The 15,563-nt window shown below is 57.2% G+C and overlaps 1 long non-coding RNA gene across 4 annotated transcripts in view; it reads right to left on the bottom strand.

Moving 5' to 3' along the window:
* The window catches only part of LOC108175770 (uncharacterized), a 105,414-nt gene that overhangs the window by 16,176 nt on the left and 73,675 nt on the right, over positions 1-15,563 (bottom strand). For 2 of the 4 annotated variants that reach the window (XR_016218298.1, XR_011380950.2), the window contains exon 3: positions 2,513-2,636. This is a non-coding gene — a long non-coding RNA (uncharacterized LOC108175770). Of the gene's footprint in view, positions 1-1,626; positions 2,637-15,563 lie in introns of those variants that run through there. The other 2 variants (XR_016218297.1, XR_001792431.4) reach the window with 1 other exon arrangement.

The following is a 15,563-nucleotide window of genomic DNA, read 5'->3' as shown; positions in this document are numbered from 1 at the left end:
TCCCTGGTTGCTCTCCCAAGAGCCCTGGCCCAAGCCACTTCCTCTACCCAGTTCCTACCCACCCCCCTCCAATCGCCCTTTGTAATGCATGGGCTGTCTCCATCCAGGACCTCAGCAGCAGAGGTCTAGGCTGGGTCTTAAAGGCTGCCTGTGATTCATGCAGTCAGAGGAGCAGAGAAAAACAGCAAAGTGGGAGGAGCCCAGGAGGGCAGTGCTGCCCAGGACACCCAAAGCAGGAAATGGGGCTTGCGCTGGGCTAGGTCACGGAGGTTTGGATCACCCCGCAAGCAAGGGAGCCCTGTCATCCTTGGGTGGTTCCCCCGTGATTACAAGGGGCCCCACCAACTGAAAGCTTCTCTAGTGCTCACTGTGGCTTTCATGTAAGCAACTGGCTTTTAAATACACCTGACACCATGACAGGATAAATAAAGCTGCACTTGAATAGCATTCCACTCTGGCCTCCATGGGAAGCGCAAGTGAGCAAAATTCTACGGAGATTCAAGGACATCTATTCTGGACCCAATGACCTGGGGAGTACTAAATCCCTCTGTCTGTTAGACAAGACCTTTCAGATCCCACCTCTTAGTTCCTTAATGGCTAAGCAATTGCAAGGATATATTACATCCTACAGACGCACCGTTGTACCCCGCTAGCACTGCACTTGTCAATTTTCCCTCTGCATAATTCAGAGCTTTGCTATTTTGGAAAAAAAAAAAAGTGTTGCTAATACTTGCACATATTTTACACCAGATGCCATTTAAACAGAGTCCGCGTGCCTGAAACACTCCAGGCAGTGAGACCAGGGCTATCCTTTGGTGGTGCTTGGCAACCCTCAGAGTGGCATATGAGACCTCCACCCACCTCTACAGCCGAAAGAGTGCAGGCGCCTTGGCTTGCATTTGCCAAGGCAAAGCTGTCAGAGCGTCTGTGGCTCCCTTAGCTAAAGGGATACAAGATGCCATGACAGAGTCATGCGCTCACATGTCTAGAACCGTATCTTAAAAAGGTCCAAAAACTGGAGTTCTCCAGTTTAAAAAAAAAAAGAGAGAGATTGCTTTGTTGGGATTTTGCCAAAATCCCATGACAACAAAAAGATGTTTGCATCATCTACTTCTCACCTGTTGATCTGCCACATGTCAGCACAGGAGGTTGGTTTCCTGCACAACATTCAAGGGGGGCCTTAACAGGGCTTAGCCTTTCTGACAGCGTTAATTACCTGTGGATGGGGAACCTTTTTTTTTTTTTCTGCCAAGGGTAATTTGCATATCTCTAGCATCAATCACCGACCATAGGAAATTAGCAGCTTAGAAATTGGCCTGTGAGTCCCACTGGTGGTCACAGAAGGCAGAGCCAAATCCATTGATCCTGCAGGCCTTCGAGGGTGTGCTGGCCGGGCGTCCCCCACCCCCCCACAGACTTCACATTCCTGGGTGAAGGGCCACTGCTGACTCGTTTGCATTTTTTCCCCAGCAGCCCAAGTGATTCATGTGGTTGAAAAGTTCTCCGTGAAGAACACACAGAAGGTGAAGAAGAACTATTCCGCGGAGCCACAAGACACATTGCCAAAAGCTTGGTGCTGTGTGAAGAGCGATTGCAAGTGAAATCGACACAATGAAAAGTCCCCCTGCACTTGCGAAGGGAATGCGGAACGATACCGCAGGCCTGCGCGTTCCTCCGCGGCATGTTATCCGTTCATTTTATTTTTTGACGATTCCTGCCCCTGCATCTCAGGCAGAACACGCTTCCTCCCAATTACGACCAATTAAAAGCTATTTAAGGAACACTCGGCAACAACAATGTTTAACAGAATTAACACCACGCGCTGCAGAAGCAAGGCGGCAGAAGTTGAGAAACTTATCGATGGCTTCGCTAATGCCAACTCGCATTGGAAGTTCGCTTCTAATTTTCAAATTTGTCTGTTGTTGCCCAAATAGCGCTTGGGGCTGGCACGTTTCCAAGGAGAAGTTTGGAGGTTTGTTTAAAGAGCTGGTTTTTGTGGAAGCAGGAAAGAACGGTATTTCGCTCTGAGTAGAGTTTCCTGTTTGGCTGTACACAAGGAGGGCATCACACTCAACATGGCACCGTCGGATGGCCTAGGGCACTGCATCCTGGAGACGTAACAGGGTCGTGTTCTGCAGTGCACAGCGATAGGTGGAGGTAAACATTACAGTTCTCCAGAAGGGCAAAGGGGTGTTGGCTGCGCCACCTTTTGCTACTCGCTGTTCCATGCATTCCCCCCCACCCACCCCCCACCCCCCGCTGTTTCCCTCTTGCCAACGACTCTGGAAGGAAAGGAGGTGTACCGTTCCCTCTGTACAGGTGAGCGGACTCAGACGCACGGCGGCTGGGTAACTCGTTCAGGGCCAAGTCGCGTGGCAAGATTTCCACGGGAATCTGACTCTAACCCCTCCTAAGAACAAGAAAGCTCATCCCATGAACCCAGGACCGTGAGGCGCTTTGTGCCTGCCTTGGTCTCTGGTCTCTGTCTGCGAGGGTGGAGCTGGGGTCTGACCTGGTCGGAGGGCACATCTGGCATGAGGCAGTGCCTTGGTGCAGCTCCATTGAGTTGAAGGTGTTGGCAACAGTGGCTCTGTGACCCGAACAGAGCGTGGTCTAGGCAGTAGAACCCACTGCACCTGCAAAACACATTCAGAAAAAAAAAGAAAAAGAGTGGCTGCTGGGAGAGAGGTGATAAGCCCTCTGACATCAAAAGGCTGTCTGGAGGGATAAATTAAATGACCTGTGTGTGGGAGGGGCAATTTGCATTTTTCTTTCCTTGGAAAGAAGCAAATCCACATACCTGTCTGTAGGCTACCGAGTCTGCAGGGTCGGGCGCTGACTCAGGTTCAAGTGCTGCTGCAGGTGCAGGACCAGCAGCATCTGGAGCTGGCTGGGAAGTCACGCTACCCCGGAATCTACCTGTGGCGAGCTTCAGGTGTGCACATCCAAGCCTGAGGAGCACTGCTGTAGGGCCCCTGGTGTGGCTGTGCAGGTTTCACCCTCAGTGTGTGTAGCTCAGAGGGGGGTTGGCTCCACTCATTCTCGTTACAAGAATAGAACTGAAAGGGCCATGAAAAAAAGTCATGCCCTTGGCACAGGTGCAGCTGTCTCATTCCAGAGGCCAAGGCAGTCAGGCCCAATCCACCAGGGAATTCTCCTTCAGCGAGTTCCAGCGCAGTCTCACCGCACGTCCTCACCACACATCCGGGAAGCCCCGCGTCCTTTCTGGGTTTGTGTGGGTGTGGGACCTACTTGCCATCCCCACCAACATCCATGTGCTATAACCCCGTCTTCATTCACGGGTTGTCCTTATCTCCAGTTTATGCTGTTTCCCCAACAACCCATCCAACTGACCATTCGTCCCCTGCAAAGTATAAAATATATATACAAAAGTGTAAAATACATGGCTGCTCTGATCCGACAGAAGCCAAGTGTCTCAGAGGTTAAGTGACTTCCCCAGGGATGGAGAGTCCTATTCCTCTGACTCAGCACTTTGTGGCAAGGTCCCTCTGTGTCTCACCATCCACATCAATATTTAGGCTAAGGGAGAGAAGACTCGAAACCTCACCAAAAAAAAGGGGGGGAGGTTAAGTTGCCGCGTGCACCCTCATCCCATGTCAGAGTGCCTGGTTTGAGTGTCAGCTCCTCTGCCAGCAATCCGGCTTCCTGCTAATGCGCACCCTCAGGGGCAGCACAGGATGGCTCCAGTGCTTGGATCCCCGCCACCCATACAGGAGACCGGGACTGAGTTCTGGGCTCCTGGTTTCAGCCTGGCCCAGCCCTGGTCATTGCAGGCATTTTAAAATAAAAATAACTTTTAAAAAGAAAGGTAGAAAGACACCAGGAGTCTTTTCTGGGAGATCTGCGACCTCGAGCTACACTGCGTGCTTCCTGGCGATCTCCCTGCCTCCGGTCTGCAGCTGGGGCCGGCATCTTCAGCACCGGAAACCGAGGCGTGTGCCACAGCCGCCTCCCTCGTGCGGCCCTCTCCCCACTTCCCAGCCACCCCACTCAAACGCTGCCCCTCCAAACAAGGAGGGATCTTCTGAACTTATTTTTTGTTCGCACGTACTAGGAAGCGGACGGCCTCCCTACGATGTTTTTGCTCATGAGCCTTGGAGGAAGCAGTCCCAGCTCTTAGAAGGCAAATCATTAAGAACTAAAATACACTGTGGGCATCCATCCTGGCTGGATCCAATTTCAAGTGAAAATGAATGGCAAATTCTTGTGACCACATGAAGGGCCACTGTCATTCATCTGAAATCAGTTAAACATGAGAACAATATGAAAACCATCTTGAGTTCGCGGAGTACAAATATTTGTATTTTTTTGCCAATGCCCCGGAGAGACCAGGAGATGTTGGCAGATCAGCGTTCTGTAAACATGCCCACAGAGCAGGGAACTAAGGAACCTAACTCTTGTTGGGTTAAACTATTTGTCAACTTTTCCATTTCCTCCGTCAGAAGATAATTAAACAGTAAGCAGATGTCAGAGTCTAATTGGTTCAAGGAAAGATTGCTCAATGACTTCTGGGGCTTGTGATTTTTTATGTAGCATCTGCAAACATCCCCTTGTTGCTAATGGAAGCAGAAAGTCACCCAGTTAGTTTCGCTCCCCTTGCGGGGCAGAGGCTGCCACAACAAAGATTGGGGGGCTGGTATGAAAAGTTCATGGAAATTTAAATCAAAGGATGTTTATTTTGGGGTGAACTTTTTCAGGCATCCATGAGTGGATTTTTTTTCATAAGATGCATTTTTCTGACCTTTCTGAAGTCCTCTCGTATACCTATGGATAGGCAGTGTCGGTCTAGAGACGCAAGTATCAGAGCCCCTGGGACATGGCTGTAGCACAGAAGCAGAGAAAAGCCTAGCTTCTCCCAAGGGGGGCGGGGGAGGAGAGGGGGAGGAGGAGAGAGGAGGGGATGTGAAGGAGGAGAGAGGAGGAGATGAGGGAAAAGGAGGGGAGGGAGAACAGGAAGACAGGCATAGGAAGCCAGTGTTTCGTAGGAGAGACCCAAGGCCACGGCCAAGCCCGCTGTGCAGCTGCCTCGGGCACCCGGGCCTGTAGATTTGACCTGCTGGGTTTACCCCTCCGCTGACCATCAGATCTAGGAGTCCCTGTCCCGGCTCTGTGCAGGCCCACCGTGAGACAGGAAGGGTCATGCACACGGAAGTCGGCAAACTAAAACTCGAACAAGCGCTTTCCTTCCCCATCTCAGCCCAGAGGGACGCCGCACCCAGGAGTTAGCACAGGACAAGGACTGCTCCACTACAGGGGTCCCACAGCGCTGTTGCTTGGGGTCCAGCGTGTTTCAGAGGCAGGTGAAACACCCGGCAGACCCCACTGTAGACCTCCACTTCTCAAAATCTAACACACACACACACACACACACTGAAAGCCCTCCATGGGATTCCAGTAAGTGTCCAGTGGGGCAGGTGAGGCTCAGACTTGACAAACACCTGTTGGACACAGTGGTTAAAACCCCAGTGGGGGGGGGGGGGATGCGGGGTGTCGGGGAGCTGGAAGGAAAGCAGAAAGTGAGCGTGTCAGAGGCAGGAGGAGGAAGTGATCAGATGCATCATCTGCTCCTGGTGGGCGCCCATCATGACGACAGTCACGGAGGTCACCGATGCCCTTGACAGTAGCAGAGGAAGCGGAAGCCTGGGTTCAGCACCTCTGCTACCCACTGTGGTAGATGTGTAGCCCCGTTTCCTAGATAAGGGAGTTGACGGACAGGCTACCGGGTAAGCAGGGAGGCGGGGCTCCACTCTGTCACCTCCTGCCCGTGATGGCGGGACCCTGTGTGGCGAGGTTGGTGCTGGGGACAGCGGAGGTGGTGGAGATGCTGATGTTGGCGATGATGACGTGGGGAGTTGTGCGCGTGCTCTGAAGAAAGCCAGAGCAAGCATCATCCACCGTAAGGAAGCCCTTTCAGCTGCAAAACCACCATCAAGTCCAGGCCCAGGGGGCAGGAAGCGGGTCCACTCCGTGTTTGCTCGAGGGGTCCACCTACTGGGAAAACACAGGCCAGCCAAGCAAGCCTCTTTGTTCTCCCAGGGCAGCAAACAGCGCTGGGCGAATCCTCCTCCAGGCCCTCCCGCTGGACCCGCAAGGCGCAGCGCTGGCGGAGTAATGGCAGGGCAAATATTTTCCTGGAGAAAACGATCAAACTTGAAGCAAGCAAAGCAAACAGGGCCCTTCCAAAGGGCAGCTGGTGTGGAGCTGGCCAGGAACAGTTAGGGGAAGATTCCAGAACAGGGGAAGCCTATGGCCTGGGGGCTTTGCTCAGAGGGAGGGGTGTTGTTCACCCTCCCACCCCCACCTTGAGTTCTATGGTGATGGTTAAGGAGGGAAGAGAATCCAGGCCACACGGTGCAGAAGGGGACAGCGCCTGCGCTGAAAGGCAGGTACATGGGGGCTTGCGTCGTAGTATTCATTCATCTAGCCTCTCTCACGTGTGTCGAGCACTGGCCATCCCAGGCCCCAGCCGTGTCTACACAGTCCTGACCCAGCCTTTCATCCCCTGTGAGGTTCAGTGAGTGCATCTGAGAAATGGGGCTGCGCCAGGGTGGCTGGCAAGATGGGTGGTCATGGAAAAGTCACTTGGCACAGTGTCTGGCTCACGACTGGCTCCAGGCTACAGTCACTATGGGGAACCCCCCCTCCCCCACACCACCAGCCGGCCTCTCTCTTCCTCCCAGGGGGCAGGTGTTCCCCTTGCCCTAACTGCGCATGCCCCATGCACACCTTTCTCTTGACCTTAGCCAGGCTGTTCCTCGCCCACCATGGAGTTTCCACTCAGTACTCCCCCAGGTGCCCCAAATCAAACAGGCCCCTGAGCAGCCTCTTCACCAGGCCATCGTCCCCCCAAGCCTAGGCTGCTGGGCGTTTCCACGAGGGCCCCGCCCCCGCCCCTGTGCCCTGGAGCTGCTCCTTCCCCTCCCCCAGCCTTGCCTGGCCTGGAGGCCTAAGCACTTTCTCCTTCTGTGTCCGGCTTTCTACTGTGACTGCAAAACTCCGTTTCAGGGGCGGGTACTGTGGCAGAACGGTGAGGCCATCCATCCTGTGGAATGGCTGCCTCCCGTCGTAGAGCGCCGGGGTTTTAAGTCCTGCCTCTGCTTCGGATCCAGCTTCCTATTGAGGGGTACCCTGGGAGGCAGCAGGGGGTGGCGCAGGGGGTTGGGTCCCTGCCACCCAAGTGGGAGAACTCTGAAGTCCTGGCTTCAGCCTGATCCAGCCCTGGCTGTTGGAGGCGTTTTGGAAATTCTCTCTCCCTCTCTTTCTCCCCCCCCCCATTTCCCTTTCAAATCAATGAAAAATAGGACAACTCCATGTCAGTGTACCTTCCTCCAGGAAGTCCTCCAGGACCCAGACTGGGTTACCACTCTTCCCTGCTCTTTCCCAGAGCACCTGGTCTTCCCATCACCCCATGGTGCCCTGGATCAGCTCTGTGTGTCCTTGGAGTCCAGCCAAGCCTGGGAAGACTTGTGAAAGATCTGTGGTGCTAGACTCAGGGCTGGGCCCCGAGGGTGAGACAAGAGGCGGGGGCTCTGACGACATGGACGTGGAGGCTCAGGCCGTCGACTGCGGAGAGGCGGAGGAAACACGGTGACCCAGGATAGCTGTTCCGAACACACACACGGGAAAGGGTCGCGGCATCATCCAGCGAAAGAGGGAGGCAGAGCCCCGGGCAGAGGGGCCACACGTTAAGGCCTGCGGAAGGCTCTGGTGGCCCCGAGAGGGCCCGGACAGCAAGGCCCCGGGACCCCGAGCTGGGGCAGGGGCATGCGCACAGTGCATTTCAGAAGGACCTGCAGAGTGCTGAGTGGAGGTCAAGGTCAAGGTCAAGGGAGGGTGCACCCTCGGACAGCCAGAGCCGTCAGTGGCCCCGGGGAGGCGGCGGTAAGGAGCATGGGCAGAAGCGGGTGCAGGGATTGCCAGGTGCTGTGGGGCGGGACCAACACGTTAGCTGACGGAGTGCATGGGCGAGGCAAGGGAGAGGGGTCGGATGACCCTGTGAGTGAATGAGTTCCTTCCTCACAGGTTCAAGGCACTCAGCCAACCCCCCCATGGCCCTCCCACACCCCTCCGAGCTGAGACAGGGCTTCCACCGCCAACAGCCAACCGGCCAGGCTCTGTCTTCCTCTTCCCAGAGATGAAGTCTCTCCCAGATGACACCGATTCCAGGAACAGCTTCCTCTGGCTGCTACTCCCCCCACCCCCTCGTTGGCCCTGACTCTGCCCTAAGTAGAGGGGAAAGGTAGGGGGTGGAAGGCGCAGGGGCGGGGTTGGGGGAGAGAAGTAGCGCTCATTGAGCATGCGCTGTGTGCCGGCCACGCTCATGGGCCTTTACCTATGGGTCTGCATTGGACGATGCAGTAATCCAGGAAGTGATAGATTGGCCATGCCTGACGGCCAAGGCCTGAGCACACTGCATGGCTCAGGCGCAAAGAACAACTACGCTGACTGTCAGATACTTGCACCTGAGGAGTGGAGATAGCGCTGACCCCTGATTGTGGGTTGAGATTACAGGCGTAAAGCACCCGATTGCAGTTTACAGTGTGGATTTCATTCGCATTTCCTGTTCTCACTGCCTCCTCACTTGGGTGCCAGCTACAGCTCAGGTGCAGATCAGATCCCCGGCTTTGGTGGGGGTGGGGGGAGGCGCCTCTCCTTGGACTCTACCCCCCTGCCTGCCACGTGACCAGGAGCAGCCAGCGTGCAGGAATGGACCACACGGGGCTGCTGTGCACCCCGCAGGCAGTGCTGCCGGCGCCGCGGAGGGCAGTGGTGGCAAAGGCTGGAGCTGGGGCTGAGCAGAGCAGCATTAGGGGGCAGAGAGGGGAGCCCGCGATCCTGACTCAGTCGACAGGAATGCTCGCGTAGCGGGTCATGCAGTGGAGATGAAGCTGGCTCCCAGCCCTCAAGGAACCAACGGACGACTTGGCAATGAGATGCAAAACCACAAATCCTTTATTGCCACTAAGTGGCCAGGAAGGGGAATCCACACCCACTGCATTGCTCTGTGCCCTGGTATTAGCCCAAACCACACACACCACAGCCCTGACAATGGTCAAGGCCAGCACTGGGGGGCTCATGGCTCACCTGCCCCAGGAGCACCCGCCTTGGCGGCAGACAGGCTGAAAAAGTCTCAGGGGGTTTTAAGTAACCCCAAAGCTTCATATGAACCCACGTAGGGCCATAGCTGTTTCCAAGAGGAATGCGATCTCCTGGGGCAGAGATGGAATAAGGTTCAGGTCAGCAGAGGTAGCGGGCTCAGAGCTCAGACTTCGTTTGGAAAGACGCCAGCCCAGGGTGCTGCATTTCCCTGGGGTGTAGACCAAGAAGGCCACACTAGAGCTGAGAGTGCCAGGAGCCCCAGGCCCTGAAGATCATCCACAGAAAGCGTGGCCCTGCGCCAGGGCCATGATGGAGTGTGGCACCGTCTTCCAACACCTGCCCGGTGTCTGCTGGGAGCAGACACTCCACCGCGCACTGAGAAGGGTCTCCTTAGCAGGTTACTCCCCTTCCCTGAGCCCCAGTGCCCTTATGTGGAAGGTGTCAGACTCTCTCCATTGAGCTGTGCAGATTCAATGAGACTGCAGAGCTGGGCACGCGGGAGTGCTCAGGGAAGCTTTGTCTCCTTCCTTCACCAAGACGCTGAATGCAAGCGCATCACGCGTCGGCCGTGCACTCACGTTTGCCCACGTGCGGAGCGCGGAGCCCTGGGAAAGCAGGCTTCCAGGGTGCAGGAGCTCCAGAGCTCTGCAGAGGGACCCCAGGGAATGCAGGGTCCCGTGGTCAGCACCAGGGAACACAGGCCGCAGGGTTGCAACGCAGGGCTCACGGAGAACAGCCTTCTCCTGCCTCGCAGCTCCTGCCAGAGCCCCTCACTCCTGCACCCCTCCTGTGGCTGCGTGCAAGCTGCCCTCTCCAACCTCATGGTTCAAGGGGCCCCAGCAGCAGACCCTGAGACGAGCTCACGGGGCACTTCATGTGCTTGGGTGGTGATTCCAAGAAGTGAGGTGTGGGGAAGCAAGGGACCATGTGAGACAGGAAGGGACGAAAGCTGACCACGTGTGACCGTTGAGCAGCTGTCCCTGCGGGAAACTGAGGCTCCGGCCCTCCAGCACCTGTCTGGGAACCTGAGTGAGCAGTGGGGAGCTGAGGGAGGCTGAGCCGTTGGAGCAGCCGCTGGCACCCCCATGGTGAAGGCTGCGGCCCTGTGATACTCCTGTACCTGCACTCCCAGGCCGGGCCAGCCCAGTGCCTCTAGGGACCGGGTGAGAGAGGCTCTGGCACTGTGTCCGCTGGGCTCTGGGAGCAGCCCAGAGCTGCAAGAGCACTTGGATGAACGGAACGCGGTTCCACAAGTCTGCCCCCACCACCACCACCGGCCCCTGGTTGGCAGTCCGTGGCTTCCCAGTGGCCCCTGGTGCCAGCATGGGCTGAGACCTCCCCAGGCATGTATGCTGGCTTATATCTCCTCTCATCCTCCAGGGCTGAGGCGTGCGGGGCCACTCCTCCTGCTGCTCCACACCTCTCTCCCCCTAGTCCTGCTGCAGGACGGCCTCTTGAGGAGCTGATAAGAATGTAGATTCCCAGGACTTGCCCCAGACCCACTGAACCTGAACCTCGGGATGGGGCCCATGCATGTGCCTTTTAACAAGAACCCAAGGTAGGGTTGCCAGACGAAATGCAGGCTGTCCAGTTACCTATGAATTTCAGATAAAAAGGAGCAATGCAACAAGAGAGGGGTGTGCCATATTGGAGATATAATTTAACAGAGCCGCTTGCATTTTTAAAGCTGTAGTTGTTCACTTCTTTTTGTTTATCTGAAAGGCAGAGCAAGCATCTGGTTTGCTCCCCGAAATGCCCACCATGGCCAATGCTGGGCTTGGTGTAAGCCAGGAGCCAGGAACTCCATCCAGGTCTCCCACATGGGTGGCAGGGACCCAAGCAGTTGAGCCATCACCTGCTGCCTCCCAGGGTGCACACTGGCAGGAAGCAGAGCTGGGATTCGAACCAGGCTCCCTGATACGAGGAATGTAGACATCCCATTCAGCCTGTCAAGCATTGCACCAACACCTGCCCTTGTATTTCTGTTTGCTAAATCTACAAACTCTCTCCCAAGGGGATTCCGATGTCCCCAGAAGTTCAAGAACTTGTTGTATAAACTCTCCGAATCACCTTACCCACACCCCGGTTTTGATTAGCAGCTGCGCAGTAGTAGCTCACTCTTCCTTCCCAGACCCCTCCCCTCAAGTCCGCATACTGGAGGGCACACCAGACACCTCGAATGCAATGTACCCCAACCCAGCACAGTCCTCCCCTCTGCCACACCCCTGCTCCCACGTCCATCTTATTGGGTGGCCCCTTCGTGCGGTTTTTGCCAAAACCGTTAGGATCCTAGGTCTCTTTCATGTATGTGAACACACACACACACATACACACACACATACCTGGGATGGGCCTTCCCCAGACCTTCAAATTCTCAGAGTCCTGAGTCCCCAGTCCTCCCAGCCACAGCCGCTTTGGGAGAAGACAGCGAAGCCCCTGGAACGCTGCGGAATCAGGCTCACAAGTCTCCGTTTCGCTGCATCCCTGGACATCCAGCCTCGACGCCCATTGCTTCCCAGGAAGTCGGGCCATGGACTACACAAGCCACAGGACAGTGCGGGGCTGGAGAAAACTCTTTCCGGTCTCGCTGCCCCACCCCCCCGGCCAAGGTTTCCTGGGCAGGAGGGAAGTGCCTTCCCTCCTCTGCCTGAGCCTCTCAGAGCCTGAGTGTCACCCGGCCTCCCCGGGGGGAAGAGAGAGACAGGCGCTCCACGTGGGACCGGCCGCACCTCAGTCCCTCAGCACCCGCCCTGGACAGCAGGGCTCCGTGGAACATCTGAATGAAGGAGCAGGAGCCCGCAGGTCGGAGGCTGGGTTTGACTCTACAGCGACAGGTGTGATGGCAGAAGGAGGGATGGCAGACAATTCTATAGGGTGGCAGGAAGGACAAAGCAGTCGAGGGGTCAGTTCCGCAGGTGGAAGTGGGGCAGAGGCTTGGAAGGTCTGCAGGGCCGGTCCTGACCCCAGCTTCATCATCATCTGGACAGCCCTGACGCCTTTCCTCACAGCCCATGGAACTGGGGCTCCCAGGCTCCCCCACTCCCCAGGTTCCCAGGCTAGACCCCACTGATGAGCCAGTCCCGTGCTATTCGGAAGGTGGGAGAGCCACAGACACAGGGGCCGGGTCAGGATGGGGGGGAGGCTGCAGCTGCTTCCCGACCAGCACCTGCCTGCCCTGCCCACAGCTGCAGGGTGACGGCCAGCGCCGGCTTCCAGACGAGTCCTTGAGAGCCGTCCCCAGGGGAGCCCACGCACACTGGCCCTCCAGCCTTCCCTGCAGCCGGGGTACCCTCTGATTCCCGGAATCAGCACCTCACAGAATTGGTTGTCCACCAACCAAATGTGCATTTTACAGCTCCTCAAAGCCATGCAGGTGAGCGGCCAGCTTTGGGAATTCCTAAAATGTAGGGTAGAACAGAGGGCATGAGGGACGGGGTGGAGTCAGCAGCACCAGGTGGCCTGGGGAGGTGGGAGGCAGATCTCACTCGTGGTTCCCACGGCGGCGCCGCTGCAGAGATGAGAGTGCGTTGTTGCCCCAGCATCACAGCGGCAAGTTGTTGGGTCAGCAGTCAAAGGCAGGAGACAGCACAGACGGGAGGAAGCAGGGAAAGGGAGCAGGAGAGAGCCCGGATGCGGAGGTGCGTGGACGAGTGTACGTTAACTTGAGTTAGGGAAACAACCACCCCTCTGCAGCTGCCCAAACAGGCCTGTTCGCCACCAACTGCCCTTCCATTTCCTTCCTGTCCAGACACTTTGCCTGGTCCACATCCCAGCACATGGTTAGCTTCCCTCCTCCCCAAATGCCACCTGCTGGAGCCGAGAGCAGGCTGGGAAGGACCTGCACATCACCACGATTGTTCATTTTTTTCTTTGTTTGTTTGACAGAGTTAGACAGTGAGAGAGAGAGAGAGAGAGAGAGAGAGAGAGAGAGAGAGAAATGTCTTCCTTTGCCGTTGGTTCACCCCCCAAGTGGCCGCTACAGCCAGAGCTATGCCGATCCAAAGCCAGGAGCCAGGTGCTTCCTCCAGGTCTCCCATGCGGGTGCAGGGCCCAAGCACTCAGGCCATCTTCCACTGCACTCCCTGGCCACAGCATAGAGCTGGACTGGAAGAGGAGCAGCCGGGACTAGAACCAGTGCCCATATGGGATGCCGGCGCAGCAGGCAGAGGATTAACCAAGTGCACCACAGCACTGGCCCCACAACTGTTCATTTATTGTCAGAGCTGTACCTCTCACTCCTCACCCACACCAGCCCAGGAGTGGGGGAACCCAGGCTCTGGGCATCACAAGTCACCGGTGAGGACGGGCAATGAGGGCCGGGGGTTATGGCACAGAAAGGAGCTGGGGGCAGCTCCGGCCCCTTCAGCAGGCCGCAAACACTTTCACTCTCCCTCTCCCTGCTGAGAAGCAAAGGGAGCCCGAACGGGACCCCAGAGCACGAAGGCGGGCCCAGCAGGTGCAGCCCGTCCAGCCTGTGTGCCCTGCACCCCTCCGTGCTGGACACCTCCCACGGAGCCCAGCCATGGCCGCCTGTAGAATTCGGAAGCACACAGGCCAATCCCCAGCGGCATAGCGGAGGACGCAGAGCCAGGCGCAGCTTGCTATAAACAGGCACGTCTGGCCGGGCAGGTCACCAGCCACAGCCACACAGGCCAGAAATACTGCTCAAGAGCAACAGATGCGAATGATCAGGCGTCCCACAGCCTCTCTCTGTCGGAGTGGAGAACAGGAGTGGGTTCCCAGACAGGGCGAGGTGGGGCCGGGGGGAGGGCATGGTAGCCGGACAGCTGCTGAGATGGGGTTTCTGGGGTGGGAGAGGCCCTCACACACGGTGTCTATTTCCAAAGCAGGTGGCTTCCCTTGGACCTCGCGGGATTTTGCGGAGAGCCGGTCTGGAGGCTGGAGGTGAAGGAGCATGGGTGGGCCGCCGGCCCAAGGCCTGGCCCAGCAGGTCTCAGCAGGAGGAGCCTTTGTCCCCTCCCCCCGCCCCCCGCCGCAGGGGACACTGGGCAGGGTGTTGCTGCTCTGCAGAGGCCAGAGGCTGGGGATACTGTTCAACAGCCTGCATGGGGGCGCAGGGCAGACTCACTGCGCCAAGGGCTCCAGCCCCACTGCTGACCCCACCCAGGTGAGCAGCCCTGGCCTGGCCAAACTCACACACCCCCTGCCGCCCCAGACACCAGTGCCTTCCCGTTCATTTCCAAGGGCCCTGTTGAGGCAGCCGGAGCCCACAAGTACTCGTAGCTACGCAAATAGCAACTCCTTATTTGCTGTGTTTGCTCAGCCAATATTGACTCTGCAGCCTAACACTGGTGCTATTGAGCCAGGGTTATTCTCAATATTGTTTGAGCAGCATTAGGACAGCCTGTGATAACCAGCCGGGGAGCAGGAAGCTGCTGCCTCCCCTCCTCCCACTCCTCCTCCTTTACTCCTTCCTCCCCCTCGTCCTCAGCACCCTCCCATCCGAGGGACCCTCCTGGGGAGACAGAGGAACCTGCAACCGGCCTGCTCCACTGAGCAAACACGCATGGGGTTAGGGAGCGTGCCCCCTGCTAAGTCAACACTCCAGGGAAGTTGGAACAACAGTCAAAGCTTCCTTGGGGAGGACATCCTTCAGGGCTGGGGCTGGTGCAAACATGGTGGCTATCAGCCGAACCCTGCAGCAGATATGAGACTGGGGCTCGCAGGCCACGCAGAGGGAGATAAACCCGAGCATCCGCAGAGCACCTGCAGGCCAGGGTCTACTGGGGCCGGTCATTGTGAGCCGAGGGTGGAGGTGCGGACAGGCGGATGCAGCCACCCGGTTTTAACAACGAAGACCTGGACACACAGCCTGCAAGTGTGGGCTTCGCGGGAAAGGGAGGGACCAAGCCCCGGCTGAGAGGTCAGCACTCAGAGCAACCCTCGCTAGTGAGTGGACTCAAGAGGAGCCGCACCTGACTGTGCCACAGGAAAGCCCAAGGGTGCAGCCCCAGCACAGGGATGACGGGGACCCCCATCCACATCTCAGGGGTGGAGGACGGGGGCAGGGTCTTCCTGAGAGCCGCCACCACAGAAGGCTGCGGGGAGGGAACAGGGGAGAGAAGCCCACAGCCGGGCCCGCACAAGGCGCAGGGCTTGCCTGCCAGAGTGGCCACCCACGGGGGCAGCCTAGCAGGACAGGAACAAGACGGAGGGATCGGGCTGGACTCCGTCCCCGAGACTCAGAGGGTGGTGCACAAGCTGCTTCATGCGGACCGCCTGGGCCGACTTTTCCCTGCCCCCAAGGGAAGCAAACACAAGCTTGGCTGGACAGCTGGCCCCAGGCCCTTGGAGTGTCTCTATTAAACATGTCCCAGAATCACTGCAGGGCCATTCTAAAAACCGACTCCTGCCAGCCCTGGTGGCCTCGCAGCACTGAGAAGGCCATTTGCGAAAATTGGCCATTAGCTTTCTCTACTAAC

The sequence above is a fragment of the Oryctolagus cuniculus genome, chromosome 12 (genome assembly GCF_051225735.1).
Source record: "Oryctolagus cuniculus isolate XC-2025 breed Fujian yellow rabbit chromosome 12, ASM5122573v1, whole genome shotgun sequence".
In the NCBI taxonomy this organism is placed as follows: domain Eukaryota; kingdom Metazoa; phylum Chordata; class Mammalia; order Lagomorpha; family Leporidae; genus Oryctolagus; species Oryctolagus cuniculus.
The sequence above is the reverse complement of the archived record's forward strand: the minus strand, read 5'-3'. Positions and strand labels throughout refer to the sequence as shown.